Source organism: Dreissena polymorpha, chromosome 1 (genome assembly GCF_020536995.1).
Source record: "Dreissena polymorpha isolate Duluth1 chromosome 1, UMN_Dpol_1.0, whole genome shotgun sequence".
Taxonomy (NCBI): domain Eukaryota; kingdom Metazoa; phylum Mollusca; class Bivalvia; order Myida; family Dreissenidae; genus Dreissena; species Dreissena polymorpha.
In genome coordinates, this window is record NC_068355.1 from 190,089,165 (window position 1) to 190,109,202 (window position 20,038).

Sequence of the window (20,038 nt, forward strand, 5' to 3'; positions counted from 1 at the left end):
AACTGCTGCAACTGGCTGTGTTGCTGATTGTCTCTGAGCTCCTAGTTTTGACTGGGGTCATACGGTAACAACTGCTGCAACTGGCTGTGTTGCTGATTGTCTCTGAGCTCCTAGTTTTGACTGGGGTCAATATGGTAACAACTGCTGCAACTGGCTGTGTTGCTGATTGTCTCTGAGCTCCTAGTTTTGACTGGGGTCAATATGGTAACAACTGCTGCAACTGGCTGTGTTGCTGATTGTCTCTGAGCTCCTAGTTTTGACTGGGGTCAATATGGTAACAACTGCTGCAACTGGCTGTGTTGCTGATTGTCTCTGAGCTCTTAGTTTTGACTGGGGTCATACGGTAACAACTGCTGCAACTGGCTGTGTTGCTGATTGTCTCTGAGCTCCTAGTTTTGACTGGGGTCAATATGGTAACAACTGCTGCTACTGGCTGTGTTGCTGATTGTCTCTGAGCTCCTAGTTTTGACTGGGGTCAATATGGTAACAACTGCTGCAACTGGCTGTGTTGCTGAATGACAAGTTTTATTTCGCCAATTGGCGTCTGCAAAAAAAGAACAACGTGATACTGTAAATGTGTTTCCGTCTATTTTTGATACCAAACGAAAAACAAAACTTGCATAGGGTGTTACGACTTATATGACTTGAATCCATAGATGAAACGATGGCTCGATAGGTCAATGTGGATTTGAGTGCTACTTAAAAGTACCCCGAGTACTCTTCAAGTATACTACAATATACCCCGGGTACAGAAATTACGCTTAAATGCACCCAGCCAATATTTCACTGTACTCGAGGTTTACTCCTACCCAAAATCCGATGTGATATAACGCGCTAACGAATTACGAAACTAAATTATCTTTGAAAAAAAACTGACTCAACATTCTTTGAGAGTATGAGTTTCGATTATACTGGGGCAATTTTACAGAACACTGATATAAATATGAACATACTAACTAACTTGAGAAAATGATCAAACAACGGCCAATTTAGCGTTAGTATTCCTGGGTACATTTTCCATACCCTGGGTACATTGTAGTATGTTTAAGAGTACCTGGGGTACTTTTAAGTAGTACCCGGGCTGACAAAGACCAATCAAGCAAAATGATGGACCTGGGACTATTGATACAATAATAATTAATAATAATTATTTTAGATAAAGTATAACCTCTTTATTACCAAATAATTTGGACTGGGTTTTTATAAAGATCCTTTTTATTATCAAATACTACCTCATCAATAATGACAATAAGCAAAGGCCTACTAGACGATAGTCCCAAAAACATGAATTCAGCGCGAGTTTTTCTGAGAAAACTCAGATGATTTTTATGAAGTAAGAAAATGGTTTGGCCACCATGAACCCACATTCCAATTTTGTGTCAAAACTCTACTACTTATGTCAAAGGAAACATGAATCCAAATAAACAAGAAGGAAATTTCACATGATAATAAATATATTTGGTTTCATCACACAAGAAGCAATACTTTTCGAGGTTCGAGGTTATACTAGAACGTACAGCTGGATGGATGTATCGACGAACAAGGGTCAATCTACATGCACCCACCCATCTCTGAATTCAGGGGCTTGCCAAAAATAAACACATCGCTTGAAAACTCACCCGTAGACTGAGGGTCCTGCTTCAGGGGGATGCTTAATGAGCTGTGACTACAAATGCTTCCAGAACAATCTCAATGCTTTGCTATCCGGGTTTCCTGGAAATAAAGTAAATCATGAGCAAAATGAAACAACAAAACTGAAGACAACACTAGCTTTTTCAAGGATAAAAAACTGGCTCAACTCGGTAACATAATTGTGAGTGTCTTAATAAGATATAAACTTTCATATAAACGAGCACACATATTTTAACTAAAGCTCGCCTTGTGCCCACGATGTTACAGAGCTGGGTAACCACTTGAAACTGTGTACACGTTCAATGAAATAAAATTAAACTATGTAGTTGTTATAAATTACTTTCATTTGGTTTTAAGACCAAATTTTATTTCAATGGTGTTTATACAAAACACAAATATCAAGTGGTGTGTAAGAAAGACCAGGGTTATATATAAATTGTTCTAGAACACTTTTTGAACATTCACCAATTGCAACAGATTTTGCTTTTATGGTTAAGTATAAGAAGAAGAAGAGCTTCGCTAATATATTGTTTTTTGTAAAGGTGAAGGGACCTATCTCAATACTTCATCAAACAGAAGGAGGGATGGGTGGAGAGGGTGTATAGTGTGAAGATGTGGTCTTTTATTACATTATCTTTCAAAAATGAAAAAAAAGTTACATAACTTGCCTACACAGTCCCCTTATGATAGTGAGCATGTGTTCCAAGTGTGAAATCAATAGCCATGATGCTTAAGAAGTAAAGTGCACCAAATCACAAAACTTAACCAAATTTTCAATGTTCTAAGTATAAAAGGGGCAATAATTCTGTCAAAATGCCAGTCAGAGTTAAATAACTTTGCCTGCACAGTTCCCTTATGGTAGTTAGTAATTGATGCAAGTATGAAAGCAATAGCGTTGATACATTAGAAATAAAGTGGACATAAACACAAAACTTAACCTAAATATCACTTTTCTAAGTATAAAAGGGCACATAATTATGTCAAACTGCCAGCCAGAGTTATCTCACTTTGCTTGCCCACTCCCCTCATGATACATGTAGTAAGTGTAACAAGTTTGAATGCAATAGCTTTGATACTTTATAGAAAAGTTGAACTTAACACAAAACTGTTTATTGCAACAAACATGTGCTCAAGATGGTTCCGGAATATGCCCTTACTAGACAGGGCTATACTTCTAATAGGGGTCGCATGAAACAACAGTTATAATATACACACCCTAGTTGTATTGAATCCTGTCAAACTGACACCTGTTTGTTAATTGAAAACTCTATTAATATGGGCATTGGTCATAAATCTGAGACATGGTGGGTGCGCGAAAATGATATCTCCTTAAAATAAGTGATTCCACAGTTTGACGTCATTGAAATGTGCGTAAAAAACGTCAAACTTTGTTTAAATTATAGATTGGTGGACAAAACTAGTCATAATGTGCGCATCTTTATCAATAAATTTAATATGATTTATGACAAACACATGTTTTGTGGATATTCTTCAGACATATTATATTTTAATACTTGCGTTTATATATTTACTCTAGTGAAAAACATAACATCTTTCATTTGTGCATGGAAACCAATTATTATTTCAATAACACAAATAAAAATATATAATGCGTACGTTAAAACAAAACACATACTTACAAGAGTAGGTAAGCTGCTTGAAATTATCACATGGTTTCTTGGCTTCCTCAATTGCATGGTTTCTCCTTGCAGACTTTGATGCCACATTACGCAGTCAACTTGTTTACTGCAAATGGCAAAACAACATTTTACAGATAACGTTTAAAGATGATTTCTTAGCTGTAATCAAATCCCTTATCATTCAATAAGACACTAGTTTTTCTGCATATATTCTGCAAACAGAGAAAGAGTATGCAATTTTTAAAGGAACGTTTTTGGTTGTTCTTGCTAATGCCCTGTGTAAGAGTCCCTTTATTTACAGATAAAGATGGAATATTATTACATAAATTGGTTTAAACGTGTGCAATATGTTTAACAATTATTATTCAAACGGAACTAATACAGTTCATGGAATAAAATAAAATACATATTAAACAAAGATACGCTTGTATATTTAAAAAAAAGCCTACTTTAAATAATCATCAAATTAAAAGCAGCCAAAGCATATCACAATACCATACAATATGTAATGCAATATATTGGTATAATTTGTAGTTACCGGTAAATCTGTTTTTATGTGTTGGCGTATTAATTTCTTTTAGTTATGTCACTGACTTATGTCAGTCAACTTTCTCACAACATATTTGAACAAGTCTCTTTAAAATCTTACACTTTCTTACTTCCATGACCATCCAAGCCCATATGACCATAACATGACCCACAGGTCAGTACAGGGGCAGGGTGCAGGCCATCCTTATAATGACCCACAGGTCAGTACAGGGGCAGGGTGCGGGCCATCCTTAACATGACCCACAGGTCAGTACAGGGGCAGAGTGCGGGCCATGACCCTCAGGGTGCGGGTCATGACCAACTGGTTAGAACAGGGGCAGGTTGCGGGCCATGACCCACAGGTCAGTACAGGGGCAGGGTGCGGGCCAGCCTTAACATGACCCACAGGTCAGTACAGGGGCAGGGTACGGGCCATCCTTAACATGACCCACAGGTCAGTACAGGGGCAGGGTGCGGGCCATGACCCACAGGTCAGTACAGGGGCAGAGTGCGGGCCATGACCCACAGGTCAGTACAGGGGCAGGGTGCGGGCCATGACCCACAGGTCAGTACAGGGGTAGGGTGCGGGCCATGACCCACAGGTCAGTACAGGGGTAGGGTGCGGGCCATCCTTAACATGATTAGAAGAGGCAGAGCGCAATAAAAATAAAACATAATAAAAGCAAATTTGAATATAGCAATATGCTAAAATATATTCTTAAACAAAACAAACTAGTTAATATTAAATGGTTGAGAATATACTAATATCATACAGACATATTTGCATTCATACCTCTCGTAGTTTAATGCATATGCACCACTGTTGTTGATGTTTAGTATACGACTGCTGCTGAAACTGTTTTTGCTGCTGTGCTGACGGGGCTTGGTTGCTAGGATTCCGCTTGACACTGAACAACGGCCACTGAAAAATAAGTTATATTGGATAATTTGTTATAATGTAATTAAAGATGACAAGTGGTTCAAGGGATTTAATGCTTTCATTGTTTTTATACACAAATATTAACACACTTCTGTGCACAATATTAGTTAATCCCTCTGAATAAAATATAAGTAACACAGCCTCTGAAAATCCATGCATGATAAAATACAGAAACAGTAAATTATTATTATACAAGAGAGTTACTTGGCCAATGATAAGTTAGAGCTTTGTCACAAAATGATAACTAAAACTCAACCCAGACTTCATGGGGCTCACAACCTCAACCCAGACTTCATGGGGCTCACATGATTGAAGTTTCATCTTATTCCCTTTAGAAATGTAGACATATACATATGTGGTGAGGTAAAACTATGTTTACATAAAATGCAGACGAAACGCCCCTCTAACAGACCAACTTACAGAAAATTGACTCCCATATAACCTCTGCATGGTTTGTGGGATTTAATACTCATTGTATTCACATCTCCACCTTGCAGGTCATGTTTTTGTAATATTACTGTGAGATTGGAATGTTAATAGATAATAGATTATAGACTGAGGCTGCTGCTTGAGCCCAGATTGGTACCAATTTGACCTTCGGCATGGAAGCCCCTTTCTCTAAAGGGTCACGCTTGGCACAGTTGCACAGTTCTTTAGATGGTCGTGATTTTCAGGGTACTGTTCCATGTTGATTGACAAGTTGTCCTGTAAAATAATATATCAACAAACTTAAACTCCAGTAGCATCAGCAAGAGATAATTCTATTCATCACTTAGAATGTCCTTCACTTATTTAAGGCAAGTAACCATGTGACAAAATTAGACATATGATACAAATTATACAAAGCATTACACAGTTTTGTAACATGAGCAGCAAACTTAAGAGTGTATGAACTATTATGAAACTTACGCCAATTGCATAAATTCTGGTGGCATTAATGCTTAGTCAAGTCGCAACTTTTCCGACATTTCACACACCAAAAAAATGAAGAAAGATAAAACCAACAAAATACTCCCGGTTAGAAGTCTGGTTTACATTGATCGTGTGTACAATGTTCGATATGTTTAACAGTCTGGTTCACATTGATCGTGTGTACAATGTTAGATATGTTTAACGGTCTTCATTAAACAAGACAATGCGATCTGGCTGGTTACTAAACTTGTAAAAGATAGTATGCCCCAAAACAATATTGAACATTTTCATGATGATCCAATAAAACTTATTTTGAAACGGATAGCAGATGTTAATAAGTGTCAACACTTTTGCTTTTATTGATTTTTTGGTTTTTAAGGAAGCATTTCATTATCAAAATCCAGTTTTTGCGGTAAGTGGTTTCCCTGACTAGCCTGTGCAGATTGCGTTTCCCAGAGGTAAGTGGTTTCCCTGACTAGCCTGTGCAGATTGCGTTTCCCAGACGTAAGTGGTTTCCCTGACTAGCCTGTGCAGATTGCGTTTCCCAGAGGTAAGTGGTTTCCCTGACTAGCCTGTGCAGATTACGTTTCCCAAAGGTAAGTGGTTTTCCTGACTAACCTGTGCGGATTGGGTTTCCCAGATGTAAGTGGTTTCCCTGACTAGCCTGTGCCGATTGCGTTTCCCAGAGGTAAGTGGTTTGCCTGACTAGCCTGTGCGGATTGCGTTTCCCGGATGTAAGTGGTTTCCCTGACTAGCCTGTGTGGATTGCGTTTCCCACATGTAAGTTGTTTCCCTGACTAGCCTGTGCGGATTGCGTTTTCCAGAGGTAAGTTGTTTCCCTGACTAGCCTGTGCGGATTGCGTTTCCCAGAGGTAAATGGTTTCCCTGACTAGACTGTGTGGATTGCGTTTACCAGAGGTTAGTGGTTTCCCAGACTAGCCTGTGCAGATTGCGTTTCCCAGAGGTAAGTGGTTTCCCTGACTAGCCTGTGCAGAGTGCGTTTCCCAAAGGTAAGTGGTTTCCCAGACTAGCCTGTGCAGATTGCATTTCCCAGGGGTAAGTGGTTTCCCTGACTAGCCTGTGCGGATTGCGTTTCCCAGAGCAAGGCTAATTCATGTTTTCAAAGCTACCTTTTAACTCTTATAATAACAACACAAAGTGAACATAAGTTGTTACATAAAAATCCTGTAACATATTATTATTTTTGTCTGCATTTAGTATGAATGGCAAGGTGCAAATATTGACTTCATTTCGCAATAGACATAGAAACCCAACAGTGCTAAGGTTGGTACAACAAAGACATAATTGTTCAACTTGTGAATGGAATAATAAAAATTTAAATTGATGAATAAATTGTAATTGTTAGTGGGTTCGGGAGGTATAAAATTGATGACTTAATGTGTGATTGTTAGTGGGTTCGGGAGGTATAGAATTGATGAGTTAATTTGTGATTGTTATTGGGTTCGGGAGGAATAAAAAGTCACACGGGCATGATAATCAGAATGACATTAAAATCTATAAAATTGTAAGTATCAAAACAACAATTAAAAGACCATAAACACTCAAAATCAATTAATATTTCGTACAATATTTCAAAAAATAAAGTTAACACATAAAAAAATCAATGTTCCTTATAGCAATATCCAAAATTTGATCACTAGATGTGGTCTGGTAATAAAGATCAAGATACACATTGCTCTTTTTTTATTTTGTGTGAATCAATATATTCCACACATGTTCATGCACCATGTAAGTGTCATATGAATAGATATTGTTGTGGAAAAATAAAATGGAATATATTGTGCCACACATATTTAAAAACGAGCATTTTGTATCTCATTAAATCTATGTGTGCATGGGACATCCTGTGTTGTAATTACACTGAACATACACAAATCCTTATATGTAACCTTTTTTCTAAATCAATCAAACTGTTTCATAATTTAAAAAAGCTCAATGGTCCTTCATGGACAAGTATCTGAATGTTGAATTGTTGTAAATGGAAAAAAGTGCCTGAAATACTCACCTCAATTCAAGGTAAACCTACTGTAGAAGACATGACCTTGTGACATACTTTTTGACTTCACTTTAAACATTCTGATTAACTTTCATAATTGATGTGGCATAAATCTGGCCTATAGAGTGATAACCAAGTTTGTTTCAAGGTTTGAACTGTTGACCTAGTTTTTGGAAGCAATGTGACAGATTCAAACTTAACCTATAACATATCATGATAATCATCTTTGATCATGATTGAGTCATGACAATTGAGATGTGAGACCTAGTGTATTGTTACACAAGTGGCCTTGGTTTAAACTCAGGCTAAATATTGTCAAAATAAACTTTTTGCCTTGATAATGCCAGAACATTTTGACCCAGTTTCATCAAGGTTCAATAAACATTCAGGCCTTTAGATTCTTAAACAAGCTGACAGTTGAAGCAGCACACAGCACGCTCAATGACATAGGGTGATCACAATTACTTCTCGGGGGGAATATACATATGGGAAATTCCTGATGCACTCAATACACAAGCTATGGACACTTGTATTTACGTGTGATTTTATAAACCATTAAAATTATAATCCAATAGTTCATAATTTATAATTAGTCTCTAAACTAGATGTTCGGATCTCCACAAAACAAAACAACATTTTATGCAAAGCTACAAACATCAGTGACCCCTCTTAGATATCAATTTTTTTTTATAAACAACACATTTAAAATGGAACCTCACTTTGTAAAGAGTTAACAATTTAGATATATTGGAACCTGCTGAAAAAGTGTGTGTTTTCCATGTTATTCTGTGTTTTAATAAAGCTCTGGATTCCTAATTCAAGTCTGAATGTCAGGGATTAGCGTGAAACTGTTGCATCTTCTTCGAATGTCAAAATAGTAAAATAAGGTTGTTGATGAACCCTTGAAATGAAATAATTTGTACTAGTCTTCTTAATTGAAGAGCAGAAACCCCAAATCGCATTGAGTTTTAACTATTTGTAAAGCCAGGGTCTCCAGAATGCTTTACCAAAGTTACCCGTTTTGCAGTGGCAACGGGACTTACCGATTAGGATGTTGTGGCTGAGTTGTATTTGGGGAACCTGTGAGTATAAGGCCTCTGTAAACAGAAAAAAAGATCTCAGGGCATCCCAGAAATGTTTCCCTGTAAACCAAATAATTCAATGCATTCTGAAATGGCATTAGTTATATTTGAATCAATTTTGTTTGAGTTAAAAAATAATAAGAAATACATTAAATTTGAAGACTTCTGATACAAGAGATACACAATGAAACACTTGATACTATACTTCTATATGGTGTACACTTGATACAAACCTAGCCTACTAAATAATTGTTTATCCCTTTCTGACAATATTTATTAAGTTACGTGTAACTCAAAAAAGGTGGGACGGACATAAGGACGGATTTAAGGAAGGGCAGAGCGAATAACAGACAAGAACAAATATTTACGCCCCTCTCCTGCGCCCTTTCAAGGCAATACAAATTGGCGGCTATTATAAATATTACCAATATCATAATAACTGTCAGCTATAATATAGTTTAATCAATATATAAAACGCACACACTATTTAAATTGAAATTTGGAGAAAAAAACTCATCACACATTATACATGATAAATTATCAATGTACCTTGCAGATAAAGTAATCTTGGCCCCTGGGTAAGACAGTCTGGAGCCACAGGTCTAGAGACGCTGCACACTTCGGGTAGAACTCATTGAGCATTTGCCTCACGGTACTTGGGCAGGAAGTGTCCCTTGGCGCCCGGGTCCAGCTGACCAGAGAGCCTTTTATTCAGCTGCGTACAAGAGTCACATGTGCATAATCAGTGCATCGGGTCCTGTAGGAACCGGCTCTTAAAACAGATTCCAAGAATTTTAATAAATATCGAAAAATAATGAAGACAATAATTTTATAATGTACTGAAAGCATTTAAATAATTGTTTTACTAAAATGGAATAGAAAAGTTTTTATGCATGGAGAAACTTTTGATTCAGGAGCTGAATTTCGGCCGCAAAATAGACAAACTATGCCCTGACATACTAAGATTAAAACTTATATTAAATCCAGTGTTATTTGCATTCATTTACCAAGTTTGATCAATATAAAGACACAGAATTCCCATTTGATGCTATGAACTTTTCCTCAATCAGGCAGACAACGGAAAATACTGATGTAAAGTGAACTATATGAGCCGCATTCTGGGAAACAATAGGACTTAATGTATGTGCAGTCTGCACAGGCTCATCTGGGATGACAATTTAAGCACATACATGAAGCCCCATATCCCAGAGCACTGCTCAGATACTACTTATTGTTCTTGTTGCTGCTGCTGCTGCTGCTGCAACTGGGCCATAGACAGAGATGGAGCAAGTCCTGAAGCTGAAGTCGCCACAGCAAACCCGAGAATTAAGGACTAATCTGGGATGACAATTTATTAGGACTTAATGTATGTGCAGTGTGCACAGGCTTACTGTGCAGTCTGCACAGGCTAATCTGGGATGACAATTTACGCACATACATGAAGCCCCATATCCCAGAACACTGCTAAGATACTACTTATTGTTCTTGTTGCTGCTGCTGCTGCTGCTGGGACTGGGCCATAGACAGAGATGGAGCAAGTCCTGACGCTGAAGTCGCCACCCCAAACCTGAGAATTGCCAATAACAACTGTTGTTGAATGGCGTCAATCGCATACTGCTCTCCAGGCCTACGGTTCACATTATTCGAGAACAACATATAGAGGTCAGTCACATTAACGGACGTGTCACGCAACGCTCTACCTGTTGGATCAGATCGTTTCAGTTTGAGCGACTTGTCCGGCTTAATTTGTCGACGCCCATCATTCAATTGTTGCTAAGCGACATGGATGCTGAGACGGAAGTCAAACTCACCAAGGCTCTGCTGTTGGAAGTATTGATGTACCCAATATGGGAGGAGATATTGATAGGAGGCTTGGTAGTCTGACGCAAGACGTCTTCATGCTGATTTTCTTAAGCAAGTTGTAGTATTTGTGCAAGAAGGGGGTTGTCATCGACTTTCATTTCAATGACGTTTGTCATGTTTGCTAGTAAAGTTCACTGAAAAGGAAATGGAAAGTAAACTAAAACCGGATTGTTTAGTGACACATGAATAAGCCTTGAAACACCTTACCTTACAGACCTGTTTTTTAAATGCCAAACATTGTGCCTATAATTGATAATTAGAATATTGCAATTAATTTTTTGCACTAATTAGAACTCAGGATAACGTAGTATCAATGTTTTACGCGCACCAACTTGAAATTAGAATTTTTGTGTTTGTAGCAAGGTGTACTATTTATTTTTTGTAAATCAAAAACAGGCATTACTTGAGCAATTAAGAATGTGAGACTGTTCACCTTTAATTGTGTTACTATAGAACTTTAAATGTGAGACTACATAAATTAAATGTGATACTAAGCAACTCAAAATGTGAGACAACACAACTATAAAGGTTACAATCTACATATTTAAGTGTGAGTCTGCACACCTTCAAATGTGAAAGTTTATGACTTATACCTGAGATTTAACAACTTTAAATGTGAGACAATACAACTGTATGGCATTTAATAAGAAACAATAAATGTGAGTTCAAAATAGTAATTAAACTTAGTGAAATAAGCATACTAGAGCTGTGTCACAGATGTGACGAATACCCTCACATACCGCATTGAAACATAATATTTTGCATGTCGTCTTCACAAAAAACACCGGACACCATGCTCAATTTTTAAAACGCATTTAGTGACCTCTTGACCTAGTTTTTGACCCAGAAAAGCCCATGTTCTAACTTGGCCTTAAGATCATCTCCATAAAACTTATGACCAAGTTTGGTGAAGATCGGATGTAAACTACTTGAATTAGAGAGCGGACACCATGCTGAATGTTAAAAAGTGACCCGTGACCTTGTTTTAGACCCGGAATGGCCCATGTTCAAACATGTCCTGGAGACCATTTAGATAAAACTTGTGACCAAGTTTGGTGAGGATTGGATGAAAACTACTTCAATTAGAGACCGGACAACATGGTTAGGTTTAAAACGCACTATGATACCCCGTGACCTAGTTTTTGACCAGGCATGAGACATATTCCAACTTGACCTAGACATCATCTAGAAACAACTTCTGACCAAGTTTGGTGAAGATTGGGTGAAAACTACTTGAATTAGAGAGCAGACAACACTGTGATGTTTAAAACGCACTAAGTGACCCCATGACCTTGTTTTTGACCCGGCATGACCCATATTCAATATTGACCTAGACATTATCAAGATACAACTTCTGACCAGTTTTGGTGAAGATTGGATAAAAACTACTTGAATTAGAGAGCGGACAACATGGTGAGGTTTAAACACACTAAGTGACCCCGTGACCTAGTTTTTGACCCGGCATGGCCCATGTTCGAACTTGACCTACACATCATCTAGTTACAACTTCTGACCAAGTGTGGTGAAGATCGGATTTAAACTACTTGAAATAGAGAGCGTACACCATGCTCAATGTGTAAAACGTACTAAGTGACCCTGTGACCTATTTTTTGATCAGGAATGGCCCATGTTCGAACTTGGCCTTCAGATCATCTAGATAAATCTTCTGACCAAGTTTGGTGAAGATCAGATGAAAACTACTTGAATAAGAGAGAGGACACCATGCTGAACGTTAAAAAAACGCACTAAGTGACCCCGTGACCTAGTTTTTGACCCAGCAAGGCCCATGTTCGAATTTGGCCTAGACATCATGTAGATACAACTTCTAACCAAGTTTGATGAAGATCGGATGAAAACTACTTGAATTAGAGAGCGGACACTTAATACGGACCGACAGACAGACAGACAGACCGACTGACCGACAGACAAGTTCACTCCTATATACCCCCCTAAACTTCGTTTGTGGGGGTATAATTAAGCCAGTTATTCTGATTAAAAACTTTAAAATGTGCAATAACTAGGGGCTAGCTCTGTGCAGAGTTTATTTTAACCATTTTTGGATTGGGACAATTCGTAAAAAATCATAGTGTTTTGAATTAAATTGGGAAAATGGTTGTAGTTTTTGCTAAACATAATTTAAAAAATTGAGAATAAGTGCTAACAAGATAAATTGCACTAAGGTTCAACTTATAGAGCTGCATAAGGAAACAAACTCAATTTGTAACCTATTAAAACATTGTTTGGGGTCAAACCTTGAATTGAGAACTTAAGCCAGTAATTATGGAAAAAATAAACTGTTTAAGATTAGGTATGGGACTCAATTTTGGCCCCAATTTCGACAAATGAATAACACTGTATGATCTCACCTGAAGCTCAAGAAGCTGAGCTGATATGCTGGCCTAGCTGATATTGCCAAAGGCTGAATTTGAGTTCTGATTAACTCAATGTTGCAACCTATCAAAACATTCTTTTTCTTCCGGGAAACCATGAATTGAGAACTTTAGCCAATAATCATGGATATAGACTTCATGAGATAAGAATGGGGCTGAATTTCGGCCCCAATTTCAACAAAATAATTAACACTGTAAGGTCTCACCTGAAGTTCAAGAAGCTGAGATGACATGCTGGCCTTGCTGATATTGCTAAGAGACTAGTTTGAGTTTTGCTTTCTTCAGGTTGAGAGTCGAAGGGCGTATTGGACCACACAACAAAACTGCTGTTATTTTTCAAAGCCTTCTCTTGCATCAATTCAATGCGAGGCCTTTTGGGCTTGGAGTGCTATGTGCTCATAACAAAACCAGACGTGTTCACTTTAAGAACCTTGTTCACAATAGTGGGCGTAATTTGCGGCTGTGGCACACCCCATGGATGTATGGATCTCTTAGTGTTTACAACAAAGTCTATACTGCCTTTTTGTGTCAGCATGGATGTATTGTGCTCTGGGTGTTTACAACCAAGTCTTTACTGCCTTTCTGTGTCAGCATGGATGTATTGTGCTCTGGGTGTTTACAACCAAGTTATTACCGCCTTTCTGTGTTAGCATGGATGTATTGTGCTCTGGGTGTTTACAACCAAGTCATTACTGCCTTTCTGTGTCAGCATGCATGTAGGGTACTCAGGGTGTTCACAACCAAGTCATACAAGGATGTATTGTGCTCTGTGTTTACAACCAAGTCATTACTGCCTTTCTGTGTCAGCATGGATGTATTGTGCTCTGGGTGTTTACATCCAAGTCATTACTGCCTTTCTGTGTCAGCATGGATGTATTGTGCTCTTGGTGTTTACAACCAAGTCATTACTGCCTTTCTGTGTCAGCATGCATGTAGGGTATTCAGGGTGTTCACAACCAAGTCATACAAGGATGTATTGTGCTCTGTGTTTACAACCAAGTCATTACTGCCTTTCTGTGTCAGCATGGATGTATTGTGCTCTGGGTGCTTACATCTAAGTCATTACTGCTTTTCTGTGTCAGCATGGATGTATCGTGCTCTGAGTTCACAGCAAAGTCACTACTGCCTTTCTGTGTCAACAAGGATGTATTGTACTCTGTGTTCACAACCAAGTCATAACTGTCTTTCTGTGTCAGCATGGATGTATTGTGCTCTGTGTTTACAGTCATTACTGCCTTTCTGTGTAATCATGGATGTATTGTGCTCTGGGTGTTTACATCCAAGTCTTTACTGCCTTTCTGTGTCAGCATGGATGTATCGTGCTCTGAGTTCACAGCAAGGTCATTACTGCCTTTCTGTGTCAACAAGGATGTATTGTGCTCTGTGTTCACAACCAAGTCATAACTGCCTTTCTGTGTCAGCATGGATGTATTGTGCTCTGTGTTTACAGCCAAGTCATTACTGCCTTTCTGTGTCAGCATGGATATATCTTGCTCCTCGTGTTCACAACCAAGTCATTACTGCCTTTCTGTGTCAGCATGGATGTATTGTGTTTTGGGTGTTCACAGCATAGTCATTATTGCCTTTCTGTGTCCGCATAGATATATCTTGCTCTGGGTGTTCACTGCATAGTCATTACTGCCTTTCTGTGTCAGCATGGATATATCTTGCTCTGGGTGTTCACAGCATAGTCATTACTGCCTTTCTGTGTCAGCATGGATATATCGTGCTCTGGGTGTTCACAGCATAGTCATGACTGCCTTTCTGTTTCAGCATGGATGTGTTGTGCTCTTTGTTCACAGCCAACTCATTACTGCCTTTCTGTGTCAGCATGGGTGTATTGTGTTCTGTGTTCACAGCCAAGTCATTACTTATTTTCTGTGTCAGCATGGATGTATTGTGCTCTGGGTGTTCCCAACCAAGTCATTACTGCCTTTCTGTGTCAGCATGGGTGTATTGTGCTCTGGGTGTTCACAGCATAGTCATTACTGCCTTTCTGTGTCAGCATGGATATATCTTGCTCTGGGTGTTCACAACCAAGTCATTACTTATTTTCTGTGTCAGCATGGATGTATTGTGCTCTGTGTGTTCACAACCAAGTCATTACTTCCTTTCTGTGTCAGCATGGATGTATTGTGCTCTGGGTGTTCACAACCAAGTTATTACCGCCTTTCTGTGTCAGAATGGATGTATCGCGCTCTGGGTGTTCACAACCAAGTCATTTTTGCCTTTTTTTGTCAGTAACATTGCTAAAAGTCTGTTCTATTATGATACTTTGGCCGCTGAGAGGACAATCTGGGGCAGTCCGTAACCCTTCTGTTGTCCAAACTATCAACAGCAGACGTATACCACTAGGAAAGCTTACGCTTTTATTGTTCCTTGATTCTCTCCTGTTCAATTTCTGTTTGTCCCATAAAGATTCGAACAAGTGATTGAACTTTTTATTCTTCATGATATTTGTTGTGATGTCCAACAGCAACAACTGACTGTTAGCGTTACCATAACTACTGCTATAACTTTTCATGTCTGTAACACTCGTCCCTTTCATGCCCACGCGGAACTCTAGCTTAACTAAACTACCCAGGCTTTTGTTTGGAAAACGTGATGTGGGCATTGCGTTTTGTCAGAACAGAATCATGCTCAGAATTTCCTGCAGAACAGAGTTGTTCAACGATGCTGACTTTTTGAGGCAGGAGGTCAAGGGGGAGGAGTTAGAAGTCAATGGAGGGGGAGGGTCATTCTGGACTGGGGCTTCTGCAGGCGGGACTGGTGCGGTTGCTGGGCCAACTCGATATCAATGCTGGTGCTCTGCTGAAAACAACAACAACACAGTGGGTGATAGGAACTTGTAACAAAGTATATTACAAGCTATAACAAACTATGCCTCTTGACTGGCTGTGAAGGTTTTCAAAAACATGAATTTCTATTCTGGCATTTTATTGGTTCCTTGTCCTTAATAGCATAAACATAAATACAATTAAGTCATTTTGTATTAAAACAAGAAAAGTGTTGGCTAATGCTATACTTATCTGTAAATTTATATCTATAATCTTTACTCCATTTCTAGAAATGTATTTTCATAAGCCAATATGCGGATCACTAATGTAAGAAAGTGTCGTCCCAGATTAGCATGTGAAATTCACATAAGCTAATAAGGAATGGTACTTTCTGACTAGTCTGGATTTTCATAAAGAGGATTATTTGTTCAACAAAAAATACCTTTAAGAGGAAAATGTTGTCCATTATTAGCCTGTGCAAACTGCATAGGCTTATCTGTGACAACAATTTAAGCACATGCATAAGGCCCCATTTTTCCGGATATCAAGTATGATGAGTTATGGGTCAGGGGAGTGGATGGGTCGTCCTGGACTGGGGCTCCTGCAGGCCGGACTGGTGCTGTTGCTGGGCCAACTCGATAACAATGGTGGTGCTGTCCTGAAAACAACAGCACAGTGGGTGATGTGAACTTGTAAAAAATGTTTATATTACAATCTATACGAAACTATGCCTCTTGATTGGTTATGAAGGTGTTTAATAGGCAACATTTCCTTCTAATGAATTTCTAATCTGGCATTTTATTGGTTTATTGTCCTCAATAGCACGAAAATTAATATAATCAAACCATTTCGTATTAAAACATTGTTGGCTAATAAAACACTGTATACCAACCTGTATATTCATAATGATGTAATTTCATTAGCCAATATGCGGCTCCTAAATATTGCACACAGTTTTCACAGATTAACACGTGAAGTCCACACAAGCTAATCAGGAAGGACACTTTTTGACTAGACTCGATTTTCATAAAGAGGATATTTCTTTTCAACAAAAAAACTTAACATATGAAATTGTTGTCCCAACTATGCCTGTGTGGATTGCACAAGCTAATCTAGGACAACGACAACAATTTAAGCACATGCATAAAGCCCCATTTTAAAGAAGTTTTTTTCCTGTTTAAAAACAAAAAATAATAGAAAATCATCTTCTTAACATTGTTTTTAAATTGTACTCATTATATGTATAACTTTACTTCTCCATATATTTTACTGCTCATATACATTGGATTTAAATTATTTTATAGGCCACTTGCCCTTAAAGACTACACGCTGACAACACTAGTTTGACCGTTTTTTGGTGACGCCTAAAAATCCACATTTTCACAGTAACCAATACCCAAGAAATGATTTTTTTCCAAGTAAATTGCTATCATAAACTTTGTTTGATATGTTGAGGGAAAACACAAGTTTCTAAAAACATATTACCCAATTGTCCACAAACACAAATCCGATCACAGGACGTGTTTTGTGTCATGTTTTGTATCATCCTTTGACCCATTCATTTTGTGAAAGAAAAATGATTCTCGAATTTTAATTATAGTGAAGAAATGAGTAGCAAACTTCTTAAAATTGCGAAAATTCTAGTCACAAACTTCTTCAAATTGTGACCCACAAACTCTCAAATTTGAAACAAAACTGATTCCATAAAAAGGAAAAATAGCCCAGAATCATGCCCCTTTCAGAAAAACTACAACTTTAAAAAAGACACTGACTGATGAAACAGATGCAAAATATTGGTCAACAATTCAAGCTAGAGACTGGAATGCTACACCCCTGATCCTGGAAAATCATTTATATTAGTTGCAATAACACCTGGAGGTTTAAAAAAAATATACTTTTTTGTGGACATGTAAATTCGTGCATTTCTTACTTGTTGAAAAAAAAACACGACTTTGCTTGGATCATTTTGTTATGACTGTTTGAGTAAATTTCGTGGATCAGTAAACCCACGAAATCAACATTAATTAATGTATCACAAATTATAACAAATTTATCGAACTTAACATGTTTTTAGAAATGTGTTTGACAAGATTTATTTTATTTATTTTTAATTTAAATTTATGATTGTTCATTAAGAACAATAATTTTGATTTATTTTAGTCAAGTGTATTCCTTAGTTTAAATACAATGCAAACATTAATTGCTGAATAAAGTCGAAACCCAATGACTCTAACTTGCCTGGACTAACAACAAAAGTTTTAGCCATCCAGAATTCGATCCAACCGATCTGAATATACTTATGTTAACTAACATAAATCTGCAATATATTTACATCTCCAGTTGAAGAGTATTCGTACTGCCTAATCTCCGTACTACTTTCATTTTTTGAATCAGTAAGAACATAATTTATATACTGTGAAACCATTAATTTTCGACAGCACAAAATTTCGTCATTTTTATAAAAATGACGATTTCGTCAGCACTTAAATTCGCCGATTTCTGATTTTGAATTTTAAAAAAATGCGTCAGTCAATATCCGATTTGTGTGTAATACGTATTCGCGATCAATCGCAGTTGCGAAAATTCGTCGTACGAATGCGGGAACACACTTGAGAATCACTGCAGGAGGTGGGGCCTGTTTGTCACATGCCAATTAACTAGTCTTTTGTTATATAGGGACAGTAATGGACCCTCTTAATGTATGCCATTCACACGTTCATTGTTATGATTAGCGGACAAGTGGGATCGAATAACCGTTAACGAGTGTTTGTAACAGCGAAGCCACTTACCAATTAGTCTTATTCTATTATTATAATTGCCATACTGATAACAATCGTATGGGTATGTGTTCTAGTTGGTATGATTTTTATTAAAATGCTGTCAATACCGTTTTAAAACTGTTTGTGTTATACGAAAGAGGTTCCAGTTTGTTAAGTGTTGTTTTTTTTCTCAAATAAAAAGCTTTTTTTATTCTGATATCAACATTAAAATTATAAACTCTATGTGTGTGTTTGTTCATAAAAAGTAAACTACCGGTATATAAATCAATAATGTCGATAATTTAAAAATAAATAAATTGATACATATAAAATAGTAATAAGTGTGGTTAAACGCAAACAATCAAACAACAAACAGCAATTAAAATATTCTTTATTAATTTGTGATAAATACGCATGTTGATCACACATCGTCATCTTTTCATTTGGTTTATTGTCTTTTATCGGCATTCGCTGCGTGATGGCTAATATGCAACACCCCTGAAAAACACAATGCACCTAATGGGTAATAAAGTTATAAACAATTAGCGCTAATTCATTACCATTCTACATAAACGAAGTCAACGCATTCGATACAGCTGTACTGCACACGCGTTTTAAAGTAGTGTAACGTGTCAGTTAAGAACCTTGTGTAATCTACATCCCTTTGTGTCAAAACCGGATTAATCTTGATTACGAACCAGCAGTGAATGTGTGCATGGATTATGTTGGAATTTGATGCCTCATGTCTACGGTAAAGTTTTAAAATATTGTTCAACTTAGTGTTTGTTTTTGTTCAAACATAGAGCATGATTGTTCGTAAGGATCTTAAAATCGCCGATCGGTCGACTGACGAAATTTATGAAAATTAATGCCTGACGATTAATAATGGTTTCACAGTACTTGACAATTTTAAGTAATCACTATTTTTAAACAGTTACACAAACAATCAAACAATGATCTTATGTAAGGAATAACGCTAAGAAAAAAGCAATATATAAGCATTATATGCACATTGCCCAAGTATTAAGCAACACGTGTATTACTTTATTTGCTTGTGTTTTTATTTAAGAATGACATGACGCATAGATACAAAATTGTCTATTCCTTCAAGTTGACATATTATAACTGTAACTCTAACTATTATAGTATAACTTTATTTTGTATAATCATAAACTGTGTATTTTGTAAACACTGTGTGCTTGCTTTGTCCACTTGGGCTTTTGGACTTCTGGATGGATTGTTTAATAAACCATATTGTGATGCAGCCGTTCCAGCCATAATATTATAGCATCTACAAAAACGCCAGATAAATGTCATCTTGTACTCAAATCAATTAACGATTGAGTCAATAACATGTTTGAAATTATAGGGAGCCTTTAATCAAGTGCTCATAATCAAGTAACAGCTTTATGCGACCCTAGGTGGGTTAGAGCCAGGCAAACAAAACAACGTGAAAATTGTGACGGGGACTTTAAAAAAATATGAGACATTAATCCGA

The 20,038-nt window shown here is 37.4% G+C and overlaps 1 long non-coding RNA gene across 2 annotated transcripts in view; it reads right to left on the reverse strand.

Annotated features, from left to right (window-relative positions):
- Positions 1–422: 422 nt before the first annotated feature.
- The window catches only part of LOC127864337 (uncharacterized), a 30,595-nt gene continuing 10,979 nt past the window's right edge, over positions 423–20,038 (reverse strand). The window contains exons 3-12 of one of the 2 annotated variants that reach the window (XR_008041786.1): positions 16,224–16,439; positions 13,211–15,815; positions 10,452–10,748; positions 9,301–9,523; positions 8,713–8,766; positions 5,327–5,445; positions 4,594–4,722; positions 3,273–3,378; positions 1,620–1,713; positions 423–544 (exon numbers count right to left, since the gene is read on the reverse strand). This is a non-coding gene — a long non-coding RNA (uncharacterized LOC127864337). Of the gene's footprint in view, positions 545–1,619; positions 1,714–3,272; positions 3,379–4,593; positions 4,723–5,326; positions 5,446–8,712; positions 8,767–9,300; positions 9,524–10,451; positions 10,749–12,980; positions 13,108–13,210; positions 15,816–16,223; positions 16,440–20,038 lie in introns of those variants that run through there. The other variant, XR_008041787.1, reaches the window with a different exon arrangement.